Source organism: Capricornis sumatraensis, chromosome 6, assembly GCF_032405125.1.
Source record: "Capricornis sumatraensis isolate serow.1 chromosome 6, serow.2, whole genome shotgun sequence".
NCBI classification, from domain to species: Eukaryota; Metazoa; Chordata; class Mammalia; order Artiodactyla; family Bovidae; genus Capricornis; species Capricornis sumatraensis.
The window spans coordinates 116,396,375-116,419,231 of record NC_091074.1 but is presented as its reverse complement, the minus strand read 5'-3'; positions in this window follow the sequence as shown (position 1 = coordinate 116,419,231).

Genomic DNA, 22,857 nt, shown 5'->3' with positions numbered 1-22,857 from the left:
TCTTGGAAAAGAGGATGATTCTTTGGCTAAGGCAGGATATATACAAGATGAGCCTGGAGGATCTTTTGATGGTAGAAAGTGAAAAAGTGCTAAGTAGTGAAAAACTTAGTGAAAAAACACTCCAAAAACAAAAAACTCTGATGAGGGTACAGCCATACCTCAGTATCCACAGATTTGTTCCAGGAACCCCTGCGAGGACCAAAATACACAGATGCTTGAATTCTTTATATAAAACAGCATAACATTTACATCTACCTATATACATCCTTTGGTATACTTTAAATCAAGTTTTAGTTTGGGGAAATTTCTGGAGGGTTTTTTTTTTTCATATATTTTTCATCAGCAGTTGTTTAGATACAAGATACAGAGGGGTGACTATTTCAAAGGGACACAAGGGCCAACTGCAAGGACTCTCACTGTTTAAAGCTGGAAAATATTTAGCAACAAAATAAACAAAGTCATATTGGATCATAACTCAAAGTGAAAATAAACATTTGTTGGTCAATAGTGATAGAAACAAAGATTGAATAAATGGATTAATGGGAGAAAAAATAAATAAAGCAAGCCTTCCATGCAGAAGAATGTTAAATAATTTATGTAGATGCTCCATCATCACAGCTTCTCCAGCTTCAAGTGTGGGCTGCACATAGCAACTTCCTTGGAAAGGGGACAACTGGGACATGCCAGGGGAGAGAAATGGCAAACTTAACCTCAGATGGTTGATCAAAATCAACATCAACAATAGTAATTCATGTTGATAGCATGTCCCTTTGATAAGTTATAATTAAAATGGCACTTGACCTCTGTGGTCTTGTTCTCCAAACATACAACCCCACCTAATCATGAGAAGAACTTCAAAGAAATCCAAACTTAGAAGCACCCTACAAAATCCCTGATGGGACCTTCTCAAAACTGCCAAGGTTACTGTCCTAGCTTTGATTGCCATAACAAAAACACGAGTGGCTTAACCAACAGATAATTGTTTTTTTCACTGTTCTGTAGGCTATAATTCTGAGATCAAGGTACCAACATGGCAGAGTTCTGGGGAGATTCTCTTTCGGCTTGCAGGCAGCTGCCCTCTCACTGTACCCTCATGAGGGCAGGGTAGGGGGTGGTGAGAAAGACAGAGTACAAACTCTCTGGCATTGCTTCTTTTGAGAATACTGATTCTACCATGAGAGCCCACGTTCTTGACCCCATCTAAATCTAATACCTCCCAAAGGCCCCATCTCCAAATGCCTACACACTGGGTACTAGGGCTTCAACATAGAAATTTTGAGAGGGACAAAATCAATTCAATTTATAGCAGTTATGGTAAAGAAGAAAAACTGTCATAGCCAAGAAGAACCTAAAGAGGTAAGATAACTAAATGTATTGTAGTACCCTGGATAGGATTCTGGAACAGAAAAATGAAAGTTAAGTAAAAACTAAGAAAATCTGAATAAAGTATGGATGGTAATTGACAATACAGAGTGAAAGTAACAGGCTGGAAAAAAGATATTCCTTGCAAATGGAAATCAAAAGAAAGCTGAAGTAGCAATACTCACAACAGACAAAATATACTTTAAAATAAAGACTGTTACAAGAGACAACGATGGACACCACATAATGATCAAGGGGTCAATTCAAGAATTGACCTTAATAATAAATATAAATATTTATGTACCCAACATATCAGCACCTTAATACATAAGGCAAACACTAACAGACACAAAAGAACTTGACAGTAATATAGTAATAGTGAAGGACTTTTAACATCCCACTTACAACAATGGACAGGTCATCCAGTCAGAAAATTAATAAGAAAGCACACGCTTTAAATGACACATTAGACCAGATAGACTTAATTGATATTTATAGGTTATTTCACCTGAAAGCAGGAGAATACACTTCTCTAGTGCACATGGAACATTCTCCAGGATGAATCACATCTCGGGTTACAAATCAAGCCTCAGTAAATTTCAGAAAATTGAAATTGCATGAAGCGTCTTTTCTGACCACAACACTATAAGATTAGAAATCAATTACAGGAGGAAAAAGCTATAATAAAACATAAATACACAGAGGTTAAACATATGCTACTAAATACCCAAAGATCACTGAAGAAATCAAAGAGCAAATTAAAAAATACATAGAAGCAAATGACAATGATAATAATATATAAATATGTTTATCAATTATTACAAACATACCATACTAATGAAAAAGGTTAATAGGAGAAACTGGCTATGGGGCATGTGAGAATTCTGGGGACTTTCTTTGTAATTTTTCTGTCATTCTAAAACTCTTCTAAAAAATAAAGCTTATCTTTTAAAGTACAAAATTAGAAGGTCATTTAAAAAGCCCAAACCAGGATATGCTAGTTAACTGCAGCTCCTTTTCTCATTACAAGCCATAATCCCTTTTAAATATCCTGTCTAATCTATCTGCTTTGAGACCATTGGGTGGCAGAGGTCTCTACAGTTTAATTAAGTTGTTGTCATGTGTGCTTTTTAGCATGTTCATTTGCATACAGTGCCCTCTTTCTAATTTTTAGAAATTCTTTTTGGCCATTTCAACCTTTGCCCCCCATTTTACCATTACAAAGTGTTGGTTAAGTGGGAAAACCCCAACTGGCCCTTTCTACAGCCTTTATTATTACATAGACTGGGTACTGTACAATCTTTATCACTATGCAGCCATCAGCTAATTAATCAGTATAGTACTCTTCTGATGGGACTATTCTATTCACTTTTTTCACTGCGTAGAAAACTAACAGCTAAGTGACTTTTCCAACCCTGGTCTATAAGTTCATTAGAATGTTAACTAAAATCTTAATCCAAAATTTCTAGCATAGGCAAAAATGTATGCTGGACTTAATGCGTAGTATCTCACTTGTGTCTGACTCTTTGCAACCACATAAATTGTAGCCCGCCAGCCTCCTCTGTCCATGAAATTTCCCAGGCAAGAATGCTGGAGCGAGTTGTCATTTCTTTCTCCAGGGGAATCTGCCCAACCTAGGGATTGAACTGGCATCTCCTGCATTAGCAGGTGGCTTCTTTACCTTCTGAGATACCAGGGAAGCCCCTCTTAAAGATATTCTAGGTCATGCCATTCAAACAGTTACAATTTTTCCCTCAGAGTATCTGATGGGTCATTCCAGGCATCTTGGAATATTTCCAATGCAGAAGAACTCGCTGTCTTATAATGAAGTGCAAGACAGAGATCACAAAAAAATGGTAAAAAGTTATGTAAATAGAGTTTGCTGCCTCTGTCATTATTGCTGTTTTAGGAAGTACTTGGCGATGACCTGAAATATGCCTCCCTGTTTCTTCAGTTCTGTGGATCTAGGTGTGCCACTTAGAGCAATACAAACTAAGTCATTTCATTTTTTAATTAAACTTTTTATTTGTATTGGAGTATAGCAGATGAATGGGTTTCCCTGGTAGTTCAGACGATAAAGAATCCACCTGCAATGCAGGATACCTGGGTTCAAGCCCTTGGTTGGGAAGATTCCCTGGAGAAGGAAACGGCAAGCATCTCCAGTATTTTTGCCTGGAGAATTCCATGGACAGAGGAGCCTGGCAGGATAGAGTCCATGGTGCTGCAAAGAGTTGGACATGAATGAGCAGATTCCACTTATAGCTGATTAACAATGCTGTGATAGTTTCAGGTGAACAGTGAAAGGACTCAGCCATACATTTACCTGCATCCATTCTCCCCCAAACTCCTCTATCTTCCAGGCTGGCACATGAGCAGAACACCCTGTGCTATACAGTAAGTCCTTGTTGGCTATCTACTTTAAATATAGCAGCCTGTACATTCAGTTCAGTTCAGTTCAGTCGCTCAGTCGTGTCCGACTCTTTGCGATACCATTAATCACAGCACACCAGGCCTCCCTGTCCATCATCAATTCCTGGAGTTCACTCAGACTCACGTCCATTGAGTCCGTGATGCCATCCAGCCATCTCATCCTGGGTCGTCCCCTTCTCCTCCTGCCCCCAATCCCTCCCAGCATCAGAGACTTTTCCAATGACACAACTCTTTGCCTGAGGTGGCCAAAGTACTAGAGTTTCAGCTTTAGTATCATTCCTTCTAAAGAAATTCCAGGACTGATCTACTTTAGAATGGACTGGTTGGATCTCCTTGCAGTCCAAGGGACTCTCAAGAGTCTTCTCCAACACCACAGTTCAAATGCATCAATTCTTCGGTGCTCAGCCTTCTTCACAGTCCAACTCTCACATCCATACATGACCACTGCAAAAACCATAGCCTTGACTAGACGGACCTAAGTCGGCAAAGTAATGTCTCTGCTTTTGAATATACTATCTAGGTTGGTCATAGCTTTTCTTCCAAGGAGCAAGCGTCTTTTAGTTTCATGGCTGCAGTCACCATCTGCAGTGATTTTGAAGCCCCCCAAAATAAAGTCTGACAATGTTTCTACTGTTTCCCCATCTATTCCCCATGAAGTGATGGGACTGGATGCCATGATCTTCATTTTCTGAATGTTGAGCTTTAAGCCAACTTTTTCACTCTCCTCTTTCACTTTCATCAACAGGCTTTTTAGCGCCTCTTCACTTTCTGCCATAAGGGTGGTGTCATCTGCATATCTGAGGTTATTGATATTTCTCCCGGCAATCTTGATTCCTGTTTGTGCTTTTTCCAGTCCAGCGTTTCTCATGATGTACTCTGCATATAAGTTAAAGAAGCAGGGTGACAATATACAGCCTTGACGTACTCCTTTTCATACTTGGAACCAGTCTGTTGTTCCACGTCCAGTTCTAACTATTGTCCCAAACTCCCTAACTACTCCTTCCTCAATGATAAGTTTAGGCTCTAAATCTATGAGTCTGTTTCTGTCTTGTAAATAAGTTCATTTGTATCGTGTCTTTTTAGATTCTGAATATAAGGGATGTCGTAATGATGTTTCTGCTTCTCTGACTCAAAATCAGTGAAAGGTTGTTGCTGAACCATGAATGCCAGGATTCTTGGCCTCCAGAGGAGAATTCAATCCAGGGCCAGAGATGAGGCTTGATCGCTCAGAGCTTTTGTGTAATAGAGTTTTATTAAAGTATAAAAGAGATAGAGAAAGTTTCTGACATAGACATCAGAAGGGGGCAGAAAGAGTGCCCCCATCTAGTGTTAGTAATGGAGTTATATACTTTTTAATTACTTATTACAGTGAATCAAAAGAATATCTGGAGGTTGTAAAGACCTTACTAGACCCACTCCCATAATTTACACTTTAAGATAACAGGATTAGCCAGAAGGTTTTCTTTCCAGAGAGTGTCCTCAAGCAGGACACATTATTGTTGTATAATCCTAAGGAATGTAGAGAGGGAAAGAGTTGGTCCTTTCTTCCTCCTTGAGGATTCCAGACCCCTCTCTCCTTGGGGACCCCTAGACTTCTTATCAACCTGCCTAGGAATTGACTCTCTCATGAGTCACTTTTGAGGTGGCTGGAGGTTGCTAAAGGACCTCTGTCCACGGGGTTTGCCAAGCAAGGATACTGGAGTGGGTTGCCATTTCCTTCTCCAGGGGATCTTCTCAACCCAGAGATCAAACCTGGGTCACCTGCATTGGCAGGCAGATTCTTTTACCACTGAGCCACCAGGGAAGCTTGCAAAAGGACAGTGGTCTATAAAGAAGACAGTGTGAGAGTCTAACTTCACTTGTAAAACAGTCAGAAAATAGGGCTTACCTGGTAGCTCAGTGGTTAAAAAAAAAATAAAAAAAAAAACCTGCCTGCCAATGCAGGAGACATAGGTTCAGTCCCTGATCTAGGAAGATCCCATATCCCATGGAGCAACTAAGCCCATGCACAAGTATGGAGTCTGTGCCCTAGAGACCATGCTCCACAACAAGAATGGCAATGAGAAGCCGGGGCATCACAACCAGAGAAAATCCTGAGCAGCAGTGAAGGCTCAGCACGACCTAAATCAAAATTAATAGATACAGTTTTTAAAAAGAAGATAAAGATGATTTACCAAAAAAAAAATAAAAAGAGAGAGAGAGAGAGAGAGAGAATTTAAACCACTGATTAAAGAACAAAACCAGGAGCTAATAATACAGAATTTTCATTAGACATATGCTTTTAAAATACTGAATTTGAAGATATTCATTGAAGTTGTGTTTGTAACACCAGTGGATCACAGGTAATCTGGGTTTCTTTCAATAGAAGAGTAGTTGAATAAATTATGCATTTCCCTAGAATGTATCAGGACGGACACACTCAAGACAGGTAACCATGACTTGATTGCCTCCTTGTAGACAATGGAAGGAAATCATCAAGAACAGATGAAAAGAGATTGAGTTTTGTGGTAGACCCTTTGTTCTCATTACATTTTACACTTTTAATGCCTTAAATATTTAAAAATTGCTTAACCAAATCAAATTTTAACTGAGAATTTATACAATGCAAAGACCATAGGCAAATATCTGAAAACACACACAATTATGAAGAGAAAAATATCCTTTACTATTGCATGGCTTAAAATCTTGGCTGCTTGTCCTAGGTTGATAATTCCATCTGAGTCTTCTGGAAGTGTTTTAAGTAACTTATGTCTTGAGAAATATATATATTTATAAATTTACCTAATTTATTGGCTTTGCGTACATCTTACGTACACATTTTCCATTTCATTGTAAAACCATTATAAATATTTTAATAGGTACCTATGACCTAAGTCAAATCCCTTATGATTATATAGTGGAAGTGAGAAATAGATTTAAGGGACTAGATCTGATAGACAGAGTGCCTGATGGACTGTGGGCGGAGGTTTGTGACATTGTACAGAAGACGGGGATTAAGAGCATTCCCAGGGAAAAGAAATGCAAAAAAGTAAAATGGCTCTCTGAGGAGGCCTTACAAATAGCTGTGAAAAGAAGAGAAGTGAAAAGCAAAGGAGAAAAGGAAAGATATAAGCATCTGAAGGCAGAGTTCCAGAGAATAGCAAGAAGAGATTAAAAAGAGCCTTCCTCCGTGATAAATGCAAAAACATAGAGGAAAACAACAGAATGAGAAAGACTAGAGATCTCTTCAAGAAAATTAGAGATACCAAGGGAACATTTCATGCAAAGTTGGGCTCAATAAAGGACAGAAATGGTATGGACCTAACAGAAGCAGAAGATATTAAGAAGAGGTGGCAAGAATACACAGAAGAACTGTACAAAAAAGATCTTCACGACCCAGATAATCATGATGGTGTGATCACTCACCTAGACCCAGACATCCTGGAATGTGAATACAAGTGGGCCTTAGAAAGCATAACCACGAACAAAGCTAGTGGAGGTGATGGAATTCCAGTTGAGCTATTTCAAATCCTGAAAGATGGTGCTGTGAAAGTGCTGCACTCAATATGCCAGAAAATTTGGAAAATTCAGCAGTGGCCATAGGACTGGAAAAAGTCAGTTTTCATTCCAATCCCAAAGAAAGGCAATGCCAAAGAATGCTTGAACTACTGCACAATTGTTCTCATCTCACAAGCTAGTAAAGAGATGTTCAAAATTCTCCAAGCCAGGGTTCAGCAATACGTGAACCGTGAACTCCCTGATGTTCAAGTTGGTTTTAGAAAAGGCAGAGGAACCAGAGATCAAATTGCCAACATCTGCTGGACCATGGAAAAAGCAAGAGAGTTCCAGAAAAAAACATCTATTTCTGCTTTATTGACTATGCCAAAGCCTTTGACTGTGTGGATCACAAGAAACTGTGGAAAATTCTGAAAGAGATGGGAATACCAGACCACCTCACTTGCCTCTTGAGAAACCTGTATGCAGGTCAGGAAGCAACAGTTAGAACTGGACATGGAACAACAGACTGGTTCCAAATAGGAAAAGGAGTACGTCAAGGCTGTATATTGTCACCCTGCTTTTTTAACTTATATGCAGAGTATATCATGAGAAACGCTGGACTGGAAGAAACACAAGCTGGAATCAAGATTGCCGGGAGAAATATCAATAACCTCAGATATGCAGATGACACCACCCTTCTGGCAGAAAGTGAAGAAGAGCTAAAGAGTCTCTTGATGAAATTGAAAGTGGAGAGTGAAAAAGTTGGCTTAAAGCTCAACATTCAAAAAACGAAGATCATGACATCTGGTTCCATCACTTCATGGGAAATAGACGTGGAAACAGTGTCAGACTTTATTTTGGGGGGCTTCAAAATCACTGCAGATGGTGACTGCAGCCATGAAATTAAAAGAGCTTACTTCTTAGAAGGAAAGTTTTGACTAACCTAGATAGCATATTTAAAAACAGAGACATTACTTTGCCAACAAAGGTCCATCTAGTCAAGGCTATGGTTTTTCCAGTGGTCATATATGGATGTGAGAGTTGGGCAGTGAAGAAAGCTGAACACTGAAGAACTGATGCTTTTGAACTGTGGTGTTAGAGAAGAGTCTTGAGGGTCCCTTGGACTTCAAGAAGGTCCAACCAGTCCATTCTCAAGGAGATCAGTCCTGGGTGTTCATTGGAAGGATTGATTGTTGAAGCTGAAACTCCAATACTTTGGCCACCTCATGCGAAGAGTTGACTTATTGGAAAAGACCCTAATGCTGGGAGGGATTGGGGGCAAGAGGAGAAGGGGACGACAGAGGATGAGATGGCTGGATGGCATCACCGACTTCATGGACATAGATCTGGGTAGACTCCGGGAGTTGGTGATGGACAGGGAGGCCTGGGGTCCTGTGGGTAATGGGGTCGCAAAGAGTCGGACATGACTGAACAACAGAACTGAACTGAATATTTCAAAAGGATATGTCACAAATAAATTAATATTTTATTTTTTATAGACTGTTTCCTTAATGCTTTGTTTGTGTTTGTTATCTTTTCTCTAGGATAGATTTCCAGGGATGGAGTTCTGGAGTCAAAATATTTGAGCTTGTGTAAGATAACTCATACATTTTCAAAACTGATAGCATTCATTATAATAAGGGTCATACGTGTATTTCTTTAGGAGATGCTCAAGGCTGTATGCACTTTAATAAAGCAGTAATATTTTATTTGAATTTAATGACCATTTTCCAAGTGCCTATTTCCATACAAGAAGCTAAGGAGAGAGAACTGGGCAGGAGAGAGGCAAAGAGAGAGAGAGAATGCAAGCTTTAGTGAGCTTATGTTTCCAGTATTTTCTGAGATTGTACAAATATCTTTGATGTCATTCAAGATATGCATATTTGACAGAAACCAAAAACTCTGTGGTAAAAAAGTTTATATGTACATATGATGATGTGTGAAAATTGTTAAGGCTATGAAATTTTAAGAAATAGTCAACTGTTTAATTCCTTTAAAAGCAAGGTTGATATAGTTTTTAAGCATAAATATCTTTAGGAAACTTTCAAACATTATATATTGTATTTATTGCAACTAGAAAAGATATCTTTCTCCAAATACAGCACACTGATCTTATCGTGACTTAATAGTTATAGCTTAGAAGCTATATTTTTCTAAAGAAAGATGAAAATTTATTTATGTTTATAAAGGATCTTATAGACATTTTAGCATATTAAAAAAAAAAAACTGACCCATGGCCTCACACCCTATTTACTTACATCTCTGAATCTTTCATTTGCATCTACAAACAAGGAAAAATAACATTTATCCTAACAGATATTCTGAGGATGGAAAGGGATAATTCAATTAAAGCCTATAGCATATTGCTCAACATATAATACAAGCTTAAGCATCTTCCAGACAAATCTCTCTTTTTCTCAAATGAAGTCCTGCAATATTTGAATGTGACCACAGGCCTTCCTCAGAGACGGGATTTGGTTCCAGTTCAGTTCAGTTCAGTTCAGTCACTCGGTTATGTCTGACTCTTTGCGACCCCATGAATCGCAGCATGCCAGGCCTCCCTGTCCATCACCAACTCCCGGAGTTCACTCAGACTCACGTCCATCGAGTCCATGATGACATCCAGCCATCTCATCCTGGGTCGTCCCCTTCTCCTCCTGCCCCCAATCCCTCCCAGCATTAGGGTCTTTTCCAATGAGTCAACTCTTCGCATGAGGTGGCCAAATTGCTGGAGTTTCAGCTTTAGCATTATTCTTTTCAAAGAAATCCCAGAGCTAATCTTCAGAATGGACTGGTTGTATCTCCTTGCAGTCCAAGGTACTCTCAAGAGTCTTCTCCAACACCACAGTTCAAAAGCATCAGTTCTTTGGTGCTCAGCCTTCTTCACAGTCCAACTCTCACATCCATACATGACCACAGGAAAAACCATAGCCTTGACTAGATGGACCTTTGTTGGCAAAGTAATGTCTCTGCCTTTGAATATGCTATCTACGTTGGTCATAACTTTTCTTCCAAGGAGTAAGCGTCTTTTAATTTCATGGCTGCAATCACTATCTGTAGTGATTTTGGAGCCCAGAAAAATAAAGTCTGACACTGTTTCCACTGTTTCCCCATCTATTTCCCATGAAGTGATGGGACTGGATGCCATGATCTTCGTTTTTTGAGTGTTGAGCTTTAAGCCAACATTTTCACTCTCCTCTTTCAATTTCATCAAGAGGCTTTTTAGTTCCTCTTCACTTTCTGCCAGAAGGGTGGTGTCATCTGCATATCTGAGGTGACTGATATTTCTCCCGGCAATCTTGATTCCAGCTTGTGTTTCTTCCAGTCCAGCATTTTTCATGATGTACTCTGCATAGAAGTTAAAGAAGCAGGGTGACAATATACAGCCTTGACGTACTCCTTTTCCTATTTGGAACCAGTCTGTTCCATGTACAGTTCTAACTGTTGCTTCCTGACCTACATACAGATTTCTCAAGAGGCAGGTCAGGTTCCAGACCACCTATTAAACTAAGTCTTTCAATAAAATGAGCCACATAAATTTTTTGGTTTCCCAGTGCATATAATAGGGATTTTTACACTATACTGTAGTCTACTAAGGGTGCAATAGTATTAATATATACATATTTTTAAAGTACATAATTTAAAAATACTTTATTACTAAAAAATGCTAGCCATCATCTCAGCCTTCAGCAAAGTCATAATCGTTTTGCTGGTGAAAGTTCTTATTGATGGCTGCTGAATGATTAGAGTGCTGGTTGTTGAAGGTTGAGGTGGTTGTGGTAATTTCTTAAAATAAGACCACAAATAAGTTTTCTGCATTGATTGACTTTTCCTTTCACAAACAATTTCTCTGTAGCATGCTTTGCTGTTGGAGAGCTTTTTACCCACAGTAGACCTTCTTTCAAAGTTGAAGTCAATTGTCTGGAACCCTATCACTGCTTTATCAACCAAGTTTATGTAATATTCCAAATACTTCGTCATCATTTCAACGATCTTCACAGCATCTTGACTGGGAGCAGACTCCATCTCAAAGACCTTCTTTCTTTGCTCATCCATAAGAAGCACCTCCTCATTTCCAAAAGTTTTATTATGAGGTTATGACCAACCTAGATAGTATATTCAAAAGCAGAGACTTTACTTTGCCAACAAAGGTCCATCTAGTCGAGGCTATGGTTTTTCCTGTGGTCATGTATGGATGCGAGAGTTGGACTGTGAAGAAGGCTGAGCACCGAAGAATTGATGCTTTTGAACTGTGGTGTTGGAGAAAATTCTTGAGAGTCCCTTGGACTGCAAGGAGATCCAACCAGTCCATCCTAAACAGATCAGTCCTGGGTGTCCATTGGAAGAACTGATGCTAAAGCTGAAACTCTAGTACTTTGGCCACCTCATGCAAAGAGTTGACTCATTGGAAAAGACCCCAATGCTAGGAGGGATTGGGGGCAGGAGGAGAAGGGGACGACAGAGGATGAGATGGCTGGATGGCATCACTGACTCGATGGACATGAGTTTGAGTGAACTCCGGGAGTTGGTGATGGACAGGGAGGCCTTGCATGCTGTGATTCATGGGGTTGCAAAGTGTTGGACACGACTGAGTGACTGAACTGAAATTCAGCAATTCAGTCAGATTTTCAGACTGCTTCTTTTTTATTTTTTAAGAAAAACAAAACAAAACAAAACTTTTTATTTTGTATTGGGGAATAGCTAATTAACAATGTTGTGATAGTTTCAGGTGAACAGTGAAGAGACTCAGCCATACACCTACATGTATCCATTCTCCCACAATTCCCCTCCCATCCAGGCTGCCATGTAACACACAGTATGCTTTTAATTCTTATTGTCTTGGTATTTCTTGACTTCCATCCTGGAGTCTTGAACCCCTCAAAGTCATCCATGAAGGTTGGAATCAACTTCTTCCAAACTTCTGTTAATGCTGGTATTTTGACCTCCTCCTATGAATCATGAATGTTCTTAATAGCATCTAGAATGGTGAATCCTTTCCAGAAGTTTTTCAGTTAACTTTACCCAGATTCACTGGAAGAATCACTATCTATGGCAACTATAGCCTTACGGAATGTATGTCTTAAATAATAAACTTGAATGTCAAGATTACTCCTTGATCCCTCTGTTACAGAATGGATGTTGTGCTAGCAGGTATGAAAATAACAGTAATCTCACTGTACGTCTTCATTAGACCCCTTGGGTAACCAGGTACATTTCCAATGAACACCAATATTTTGAAAAGAATGCTTTTCTTTTAAGCATAACTCTTGACAGTAAGCTTAAAATACTCAATAAACCATGTTGTAAACAGATATGCTCTCATCCAGACTTTGATGCTCCATTTATAAAGCACAAGCAAAGTAGGCTTAGCATAGTTCATAAGGATCTTAGAATTTTCAAAATGGTAAATGAGCACTGCTTTCAATTCAAGTTACCAACTCTGTTAACCCCTAACAAGAGAGTCAGCCTGTCCTTTGAAGGTTTGAAGCCAGGCATTGACATCTCGTCTCTAGCTATGAAAAGTCCTAACTGGCGCCTTCTTCCAGTATAAGGCTCTTTTATCTACGCTTAAAATCTGTTCTTTAGTGCAGCTGTCTTTCCTCATTATCTTAGCTAGGTCTTCTGGATAACTTGCAGCTTCTGCATTAGCACTTGCTGCTCCTCTTTGCATTTGTATGTTATGGAGATGGCTTCTTTACTTAAGCTTCATAAGCCAACCTCTGTGAGCTTGAAACTTTTGTTCCGCAGCTTCCTCACTTCTCTTAGATTGAAGAGATACAGGGCCTTCTTTAGGCTTTCCTGGTAGGTTAGCTGGTAAAGAATCCACCTACAATGCAGGACACCCTGGTTTGATTCCTGGATCGGGAAGGTCCCCTGGAGAAGGGATAGGCTACCCACTCCAGTATTCTTGGGCTTCATGGTGGCTCAGATGTTAAGGAATTCACCAGCAATGCAGAAGACCTGGGTTCGAACCTTGAGACGAGAAGATCCCCTGGAAGAAGGCATGGCAACCCACTTCAGTATTCTTGCCTAGACTGGAAAGTCCCCATGGACAGAGGAGCCTGGATGGCTACCGCTCATGGGGTCACAAAGAGTCAGACACGACTGAGCAGCTAAGCACAGCACAGGGCCTTCTCTACACTAGGCTTTGTCTTAAGGGAATGTAGCAGCCTCTGTGATCCTCTATTAAGACCACTAAAACTTTTTCCATGTCAGCAAGAACGCTGTCTTATTTTCTCATCATTTGTGTTCACTGCATTAGCACTTTCAATTTCCCTGGAGAGCTTTTCCTTTGCGTTCACCCATTGGCTAGCTCGTTCAAGCAACATTGCTTTCCACCTGGCTCAGGTTTTGACACGCCTTCCTCGCTGAGCTCAATCCTTCACAAGCTTTTGGCTTAAAGTGAGAGATGTGTGGCTCTCCCCTTCACTTGAACACTTTGAAGCCATTGTAGGGTTATAACTTGGCCTAATTTCAACATTGATGTATCTCAGGGTATCGAGAGGCCTGGAGGGAAGGAGAGAGATGGCTGAATGGCCAATCAATTGAGCAGTCAGAGCACAGGCAACATTTATTAAGTTTTCAGCCTTATGTAGGCCTGTGTCATGGCATACCGAAACAATTACAAGGGTGACATCGAAACTCACTGACCGCAGGTCACCATTGTTGCTTTTCAGTTGCCAAGTCTTGTTCTACTCTTTGTGATCCTATGGACTGCAGCACGCCAGGCTTCCCTGTCCTTCACTATCTCTCAAAGTTTGCTCAACATCAGGTCCATTGAGTTGATGCTGTCATCTAACCATCTCATCCTCTGTCATCCCCTTCTCCTCCTGCCCTCAATCTTTCCCAGCATCAGGGTCTTCTCAAATGAGTTTGTGATTAGCTGCTGCTGCTGCAGCTGCTGCTACTAAGTCACTTCAGTCGTGTCTGATTCTGTGCTACCCCTAGACGGCAGCCCACCAGGCTCCCCCATCTCTAACATTCTCCAGGCAACAACACTGGAGTGGGTTGCCATTTCCTTCTCCAATGCATGAAAGTGAAAAGTGAAAGTGAAGTTGCTCAGTCGTGTCTGACTCTTAGTGACCCCATGGACTGCAGCCCACCAGGCAACCCCATCCATGGGATTTTCCAGGCAAGAGTACTGGAGTGGGGTGCCATTGCCTTCTCCATTGGGATTAGCAGATGCAAACTATTTTATATAAGATGGATAAACAACGAAGTTCTACTGTACAGCACAGGGTACTAAGTTCAATATCCTGTGATAAGACATAATGGAAATGAAAAATATAGTATATATGTGTGTGTGTGTATTACTGAACACTCTGTTGTACAGCAGAAATTAACATGAAATTTAAAACAACGACACTATAAATCAACTATGCTTGTAGCACAGGGAACTATATTCAATCTCCTGGGATAAACCATAATGGAAGAGAACATTATAAAAGAAAGTATATATATATGTGTGTGTGTGTGTGTGTGGGTGTGTGTGTGGGTGTGTGTATCTGTGGGTGTGTAACTGAGTCACTCTGTTGCATAATAGAAACTTGCATAACATCGTAAATGAACAATTATATATATATACACACATATATATACACACACAAAAAATAAATATTTAAATGAAATTAATCCTAGGCTTCCTATTGGAGCTAAGAAAGCCATGGTTTGGTTATCTTTTGTTTTGCTGGGAGGGAGTAGCAAATGGTATCAAAACATGTCTTCCCCTTTTGAAAAGTCTGTAGGGGAAGGCAGCTCCCCTCTGTTTGCGGTTCAGTCACTCAGTTGTGTCTGACTGTTTGTGACCCGTGAACTGTAGTGCGCAAGGCTCCCCTGTCCTTCATCAACTCCCAGGGCTTGCTCAAACTCATATCCATTGAGTCAGTAATACAATCCAACCACCTTATCCTCTGTCATCTCCTTCCTCTCCTGCCTTTAGTCTTTCCAGCTTCAGAGTCTTTTCTAACGAGTCAGTTCTTTGCATCAGGTGGCCAAAGTACTGGAGCTTCAGCTTCAGCATCAGTTCTTCTAATGAATATTCAGGTCTGATTTCCTTTAGGATTGACTGGTTTGATCTCCTTGCAGTCCAGGGACTCTCTAGAGTCTTCTCCACCACCACAGATCAAAAGAATCAATTCTTTGGCTTTCAACCTTCGTTATGGTCCAACTCTCATATCCATACATGAGTACTGGAAAAACCTTAGCTTTGACTAGATGGACCTTTGTTGGCAAAATAATGTCTCTGCTTTTTAATACATTGTCTAGGTTTGTCAGAGCTTTTCTTCCAAGGATCAAGCATCCTTTTATTTCATGGCTGCAGTAATCATCTGCAGTGATTTTGGAGTCCAAGAAAATAAAGTTTCCCACTGTTTCCATTGTTTCTCCATCTATTTGCCACAAAGTGATGGGACTGGATGCCATGATGTTAGTTTTTTGAATGTTCAATTTTAAGACAGCATTTTCACTCTCCTCTTTCACTTTCATCAAGAGGCTCTTTAAGTCCTCATCACTTTCTGCCATAAAGGTGGTGCCATCTGCATATCCGGACTTGTTGATATTTCTCCCAGCAATCTTGATTCCGGCTTGCACTTCATCCAGCCCAGGCTTTCACATGATGTGCTCTGCATATAATTAAACTAAGCAGGGTGACAATGCACAGCCTTGACGTACTCCTTTCCCAGTTTTGAACCCGCCTGTTGTTCCCTGCTCCCTCTGTTGTCCATTCCCAAATATCAAAGAAAAGGGGTCTACTGAAAGATCACATAAATTCACAGAAAAAAAGACTCCTGTTTGCTTTTTTTGTTGTTGTTGTTAAAGCATAGTTAATGTGTTAGCTTCAGGTATACAGCAAAGTGATTCAGTTATATTCAGTGTATGCACATGTATACATACATACACATACATGTACTCTTTTCCAGATTCTTTTTCATTATAGGTTATTATAAGATATTGAGTATAATTTCCTGTGCTATATAGCTGCTTGCTAGTTACCTATTTTAAATATAATAGTGCCTGATTTTAAGTAGGTCCTGATTCTTCCCATAGCTACAGCCCCTTAGCCTCACACAAAGAAGTTTTTAAGGAGCTCTGTCCCTATTTTTAACCCTCCTGCTAACTTTTCTGGGTCTTTGCTTCTTTATTTGTCTGTTAACGAGGTGGAATCTTTATATTATTTAAGGAAATACCCACCACTGTCACACACAAACCCAAAATATATGGTGGGTTGAGCACTATAGAGATTTACTTCTGACTCAAATAACCTCAAAAGTTCGCTTTCCAAATTGATTGGGCAGCTCAGAAATGAAGTATCTTTTCATGTCTTGCCTTCATGATTGCCAATCACGCTTCTCAAAGATGTTCTACTTATTTGAATGAAAGAGAATGGGAAACAGCATGAATGCTCATCCTTAAGAAAGTCTTGTGGGCTCAGGTTGAAGTAACACTACTCAATCCTCTTCCTGTTCCACTGGCTAGTATTCAAAGACATGGACACAAATAATTGTAGGAATGCTGGAAAACATGTGCTCCGGAAAAAGAAGTGCCAGCATTCTGTTACAGAGTCTACAAAATTCCACCTCACATCCCATATCCTGAGATATCTGTAGGATAAGTTCAGTTCAGTCACTCAGTTGTGTCTGATTATTTGCAACCCCATGAACTGCAGCAGGCACCTCCCTGTCTATCACCAGCTCCCAGAGTCCACCCAAACCCATGTCCATTGAGTCGGTGATGCCATCATCTCATCCTCTGTCGTTCCCTTCTCTTCCTGCCTTCATAAAATATTGGATACAGTATGGGACTTGCCTCGCTTCCCAGGTGGTGCTAGTAGTAAAGAACCTGCCCGCCAATGCAGGAGACATAAGAGACATGGGTTCCATACCTGGGTCAGGAATGTCCCCTGGAGAAGAAAACAGCAGCCCACTCCAGCGTTCTTGCCTGGAAAATCTCATGGACAGAGGAAACTTCCCTGGGGTCACAGAGTCAGATATGGCAGCACGCATACATGCACCTATCAGGGCTTTATTTTTGATATCTACAAGAATTTGATATATTTGATATCTACAAAAATATATTTATTATTTTATTAATTATTTTATTATTTTTTTGGTAATGCTAGGTCTCCTTTGCAGCACACAGGCTTCTCTAGTAGTGGTGGGAAGGCTTAACTGACCCATGGCATGTGGGATCTTATACCCTGACCAGGGATGGAACCCACATCCCCTGCGTTGGAAGGCAGATTCTTTACCACTGAACCACCAGTGAAGTCACTACAAGACAATATATATATATTTTAATTATATTTAAGATTTCTCTTTTCTTATTTTTCTCTCTCCTTAGATCTCTCATAGTTGAAATTATATAGACTAGTCTTATACTGTTCAAAACAGAATTCTTTGGACTGAAACAATTTCTCTGCCTGCATCCAGCTAGTCTGACTCAATTATTACCCTCTTAGCTTCTATTTTTTAGTTGTGCTGTGGCAGACAAAACTTTAGGGACTCTCATAATTTATTCTTAAACTGATTTCCTTTGGATTCTATGGATTTTAATTTTATAACTTTCCCTTCAGGCAGTTTCTAGTGCACTCTAATTTTTTTTTCCTTAAAGTTCATCAAGCCAGCAATACCTGATATGATCTCCAGTGAAGATGTCAAACTTAATTACAGAACTTTCATCCTGTCTTAGCACTGCAACCTCCTTTAATGCCACTGATGGCACCAATGTTTTACTCAAGACAGAGTCAAAAATAGCTCCTTGTCTTGTAAGCTTTAGTGTGAACTCTTTCCAAAGTCAATTGTTTATGGCACTGTGGAATTAGTTCCACAAACTGTGCCCCAGTGTGACATTCGTCATATTCATTTTATTGCAGCCCGCTGTTTCCTCAACATTTTGAGTGTGCCATCACTTCTCGTTTGTTCCTTTCCTTTGCCTTGTGCACTTCAAGTTAGTGGAATAATATGCAACTGGGTTAGAACTCTAGCTCTGTCACTTACAGGATGTGTGACCTTCAAGATGTCACTTAACATTTATGAGACTCTATTTTCTCATTTGCAGAACAAAAAAGGACAATTATACCTGCTCAATGGTGCTATTTTGTCTATTACATGGGATTATACATGTTAAAAGCCCAGAACATTTCCTGGAAATAAGAGGCATTGAATGATTTTTCTCTCTCTTTTTTTTTTTTTTAACTTGGTTGAAGAGGCCCATAAAACCAAATTCATAGGTTCAATTCTATGTGCCCTATGGCAGTACACCAAAACTACATGTATCAGTGAAGCCAGATTGAGTGTTTCCAATCTAATATTAGGTTTGGAAGGATTCTAAAAAATAATTTAGTGTAACCTCTTACCTACAACTGTATACAGGGACTTTCTCGGTGAACTGTAAGGAACATAAGGGTAGGTCTGAAGGTCTGTACTCAAAATGAGTTCATAATTTAGAAAGGAGAATTGGATGCCAGCCAATATACCTTAAAGGGAGGGCTTATTTCTGATTAGTGAGAAGCAAGTAGAGTTTCTTGGAGGAGATTGCATTTAATCTGAGCCTTGATGAATTAGTAGAATTTTGGCAGGTGGGCATGGGAAAATACTATAAGCACAGGGTATTTAATTAAGGTTTAACTTAAGTGAGATTGTTTGAACCTCAAGATGTAAACTCTCAATCGATAAGAAAAGCTGGCAACGTGGCCTCTACTCTTCATCAGAAACTCCATTTAACAGATACAGAGGACAGGGATTTACATTCTTACTAAAATCTAACAATCAATGTTTCAAAATTAATACTTCTGTAACTCATTCAGATAAGCCCTTTTCTGAAGGACATATTTTACCCATGAATGGAGGAGATCTGCTTCTTCTTTGTCACAGCAGGGCTTGGTCATAATTATATTTGCTCTGTTTACATAACTGTCTCCCCACCGTGTTATCAATTCACTTATTATGTATTGAGTATCTACTTTGTGCCAGATATTTCTATAGTACCATCTCCATTAAAAAAAAATGCAAAAAAGAAAAATGGCTGTCTGGGGAGGCCTTACAAATAGCTGTGAAAAGAAGAGTGAAAAGCAAAGGAGAAAAGGAAAGATATTCTCATTTGAATGCAGAGTTCCAAAGAATAGCAAGGGGAGATTTAAAAAAAGCCTTCCTCAGTGATCAATGCAAAGAAATAGAGGAAAACAACAGAATGGGAAAGACTAGAGATCTCTTCAAGAAAATTAGAGATACCAAGGGAACATTTCATGCAAAGATGGGCTCGATAAAGGACAGAAATGGTATGGACCTAACAGAAGCAGAAGATATTAAGAAGAGGTGGCAAGAATACACAGAAGAACTGTACAAAAAAGATCTTCACGACCAAGATAATCATGAAGGTGTGATCACTCACCTAGACCCAGACATCCTGGAATGTGAAGTCAAGTGGGCCTTAGAAAGCATCACTATGAACAAAGCTAGTGGAGGTGATAGAATCCAAGTTGAGCTATTTCAAATCCTGAAAGATGATGCTGTGAAAGTACTGCACTCAAAATGCCAGCAAATTTGGAAAACTCAGCAGTGGCCACAGGACTGGAAAAAGTCAGTTTTCATTCCAATTCCAAAGAAAGGCAATGCCAAAGAGTGCTCAAACTACCGCACAATTGCACTCATCTCACATGCTAGTAAAGTAATGCTCAAAATTCTCCAAGCCAGGCTTTAGCAATACGTGAACCGTGAACTTACTGATGTTCAAGCTCGTTTTAGAAAAGGCAGAGGAACCAGAGATCAAATTGCCAACATCCACGGGATCATGGAAAAAGCAAGAGAGTTCCAGAAAAACATCTATTTCTGCTTTATTGACTATGCCAAAGCCTTTGACTGTGTGGATCACAATAAACTGTGGAAAATTCAGAAAGTGATGGGAATACCAGACCACCTGACCTGCCTCTTGAGAGACCTGTATGCAGGTAGGGAAGCAACAGTTGGAACTAGACATGGAACAACAGACTGGTTCCAAATAGGAAAAGGAGAACATCAAGGCTGTATATTGTCACCCTGATTATTTAACTTTTATGCAGAGTACATCATGAGAAACACTGGGCTAGAAGAAGCACAAGCTGGAATCAAGATTGCTGGGAGAAATATCAATAACCTCAGATATGCAGATGACACCACCTTTATGGCAGAAAGTGAAGAGGAACTAAAAAGCCTCTTGATGAAATTGAAAGAGAAGAGTGAAAAAGTTGGCTTAAAGCTCAACATTCAGAAAACAAAGATCACGGTGTCTGGTCCCATCATTTCATGGGAAATAGATGGGGAAACAGTAGAAACGGTGTCAGACTTTATTTTTCTGGGCTCCAAAATCACTCCAGATGGTGACTGCAGCCATGAAATTAAAAGACGCTTACTCCTTGGAAGAAAAGTTATGACCAACCTAGAGAGCATATTAAAAAGCAGAGACATTACTTTGCCAACAAAGGTCCATCTGGTCAAGGCTATGGTTTTTCCAGTGATCATGTATAGATGTGAGAGTTGGATTGTGAAGAAAGCTGAGTGCTGAAGGACTGATGGTTTTGAACTGTGGTGTTGGAGAAGACTCTTGAGAGTCCCTTGGACTGCAAGGAGATCCAACCAGTCCATTCTAAAGGAGATCAGTCCTGGGTGTTCTTTAGAAGGAATGCTGCTAAAGCTGAAACTCCAGTACTTTGGCCACCTCATGCGAAGAGTTGACTCATTGAAAAAGACTCTGATGCTGGTTGGGTTTGGGGGCAGGAGGAGAAGGGGACGACAGAGGATGAGATGGTTGGATGGCATCACCGACTCGATGGATATGAGTTTGAGTGAACTCTGGGAGTTGGTGATGGACAGGGAGGCCTGGCATGCTGCAATTCATGGGGTCGCAGAGTCAGACACGACTGAGCGACTGAACTAAACTGAACATATCTGTCTCCCCACCCTGTTATCAATTCACTTATTATGTACTGAGTATCTACTTTAAGCCAGATATTTCTATAGGAACAACAGAAGACAGAGGTCCTTGCCCTCATGAAGGATGCATTATACTGTGAAGAGACATTAGAATGTATTTATTCATGTGACTAAAATACATATCTATTATGTCACGTGGTCATATAACCTATGAAATAAAAACAAAAGGATAGAGAGATAAAGATAACCAGAGAGAGCTTCAGTGGAGGAAATAGCTTGAAGTTGTAAATAAGGGCAACAGGGCAGGTATCCTTGAGTAGCACATTTCATTAGACTTGAGAAAGGAAGAGAATAACCCTTGTTAATACTGGTGACAAGAAAATTCCAATCAAAGAAAACAAGTACAAAACTCCTAAGATATGACTGTTCTTGGTTGCTTGCCAAACAGCTAAACAGCCAGACAATCTAGAGGAAAAATGAGCAAGGACAAAAGTAGTAGGAAGCGATAATACATTATCTTAGGGAATAATATGATTCTGACAGTGAGAAGACTAGAAGGACCTTGTAGATGGTTAAATGGACTTTAATTTTTCAGCGAGTGAATTGTGGAACCAATACAGTATTTTAAACAATGAAGCTATCTATTATGACTTTTATTTTCAAATAATTGTTCCTATCATATTGAATTTAGATTGCTTGGGTGTGGCAAGAGAGGGCAAATACAGCAGGCAAGGCAGTGATACAAGTGAGAAAAGGTGGTGCTGTGGGGATGCAAATCAGCATGGTAGGAAGGATTTTGGACTTACTGCGATAGCAGAGCCAATGAAATCTGTGATATATTTATTGAATGCGGTGGTGTAAAGAGAAGGAAGCCAAGGATTAATACAAGGAAGAAAACACCTCCAACTTGGATGGGAAAGCCTACGTCAAAAATAGATTTGGGGGAAAGATTAGTTCAGTTTTGGACTTCTGATTTGAAATATCAATTCTAGATGTATGGGTATAATGAGTAAGCAGATGGAGAGATATGAGTTAGAGGACAAGAGAAAAGTCTAAAATAAAAATACAAAATTGGACATCTTTAACACCAAGACAGTATTTTAATCCAGGTGACTACCTGGGGTCACCAAGAGAGTGGTGCTGATACAGAAGAGAAGGGGAGAGAATGAGCCCTCAGACACTTGATCCTTTAAAAATAGGAAGAAGAGGAACCACTAAAATAAATTTTGTAACCGAAACCAGTAGAAAATTATGTAGCAATAGCAGAAGGAAAATCAGCAGAGGAGTCAAGGAAGTCAGATGACAAGTGACAAGAAGGAGCGAAAGAGGAACTGGGCAAAGATCTGTGAAAGAAGAGCTGGACAGAACTGCCCATTGGCTTTGCCCCCATGGAGGGGATCCTTGGTGAACTTGGCACAAACAACTTCAGTAAAACCCTGGGGACAAAGACCACACTGCAGTGAATTCAAGAGCAAACAGGACAGGAATCAAAGACAACAAGCCTCCAACACCTTTTCTGAACACATTTTTCCCTAAGGGAAACAAAGAAATAGGGCGTAAGTTGAGTCTTCATCTTCACTTCAGAGAATTTTCATAGCAACCAGCACAATGCAGTCACTCACAAAATGGTCTTGAGCGAATAAAGAAAGAAAACAGAGACCATATTAACTACATCCAAACCATT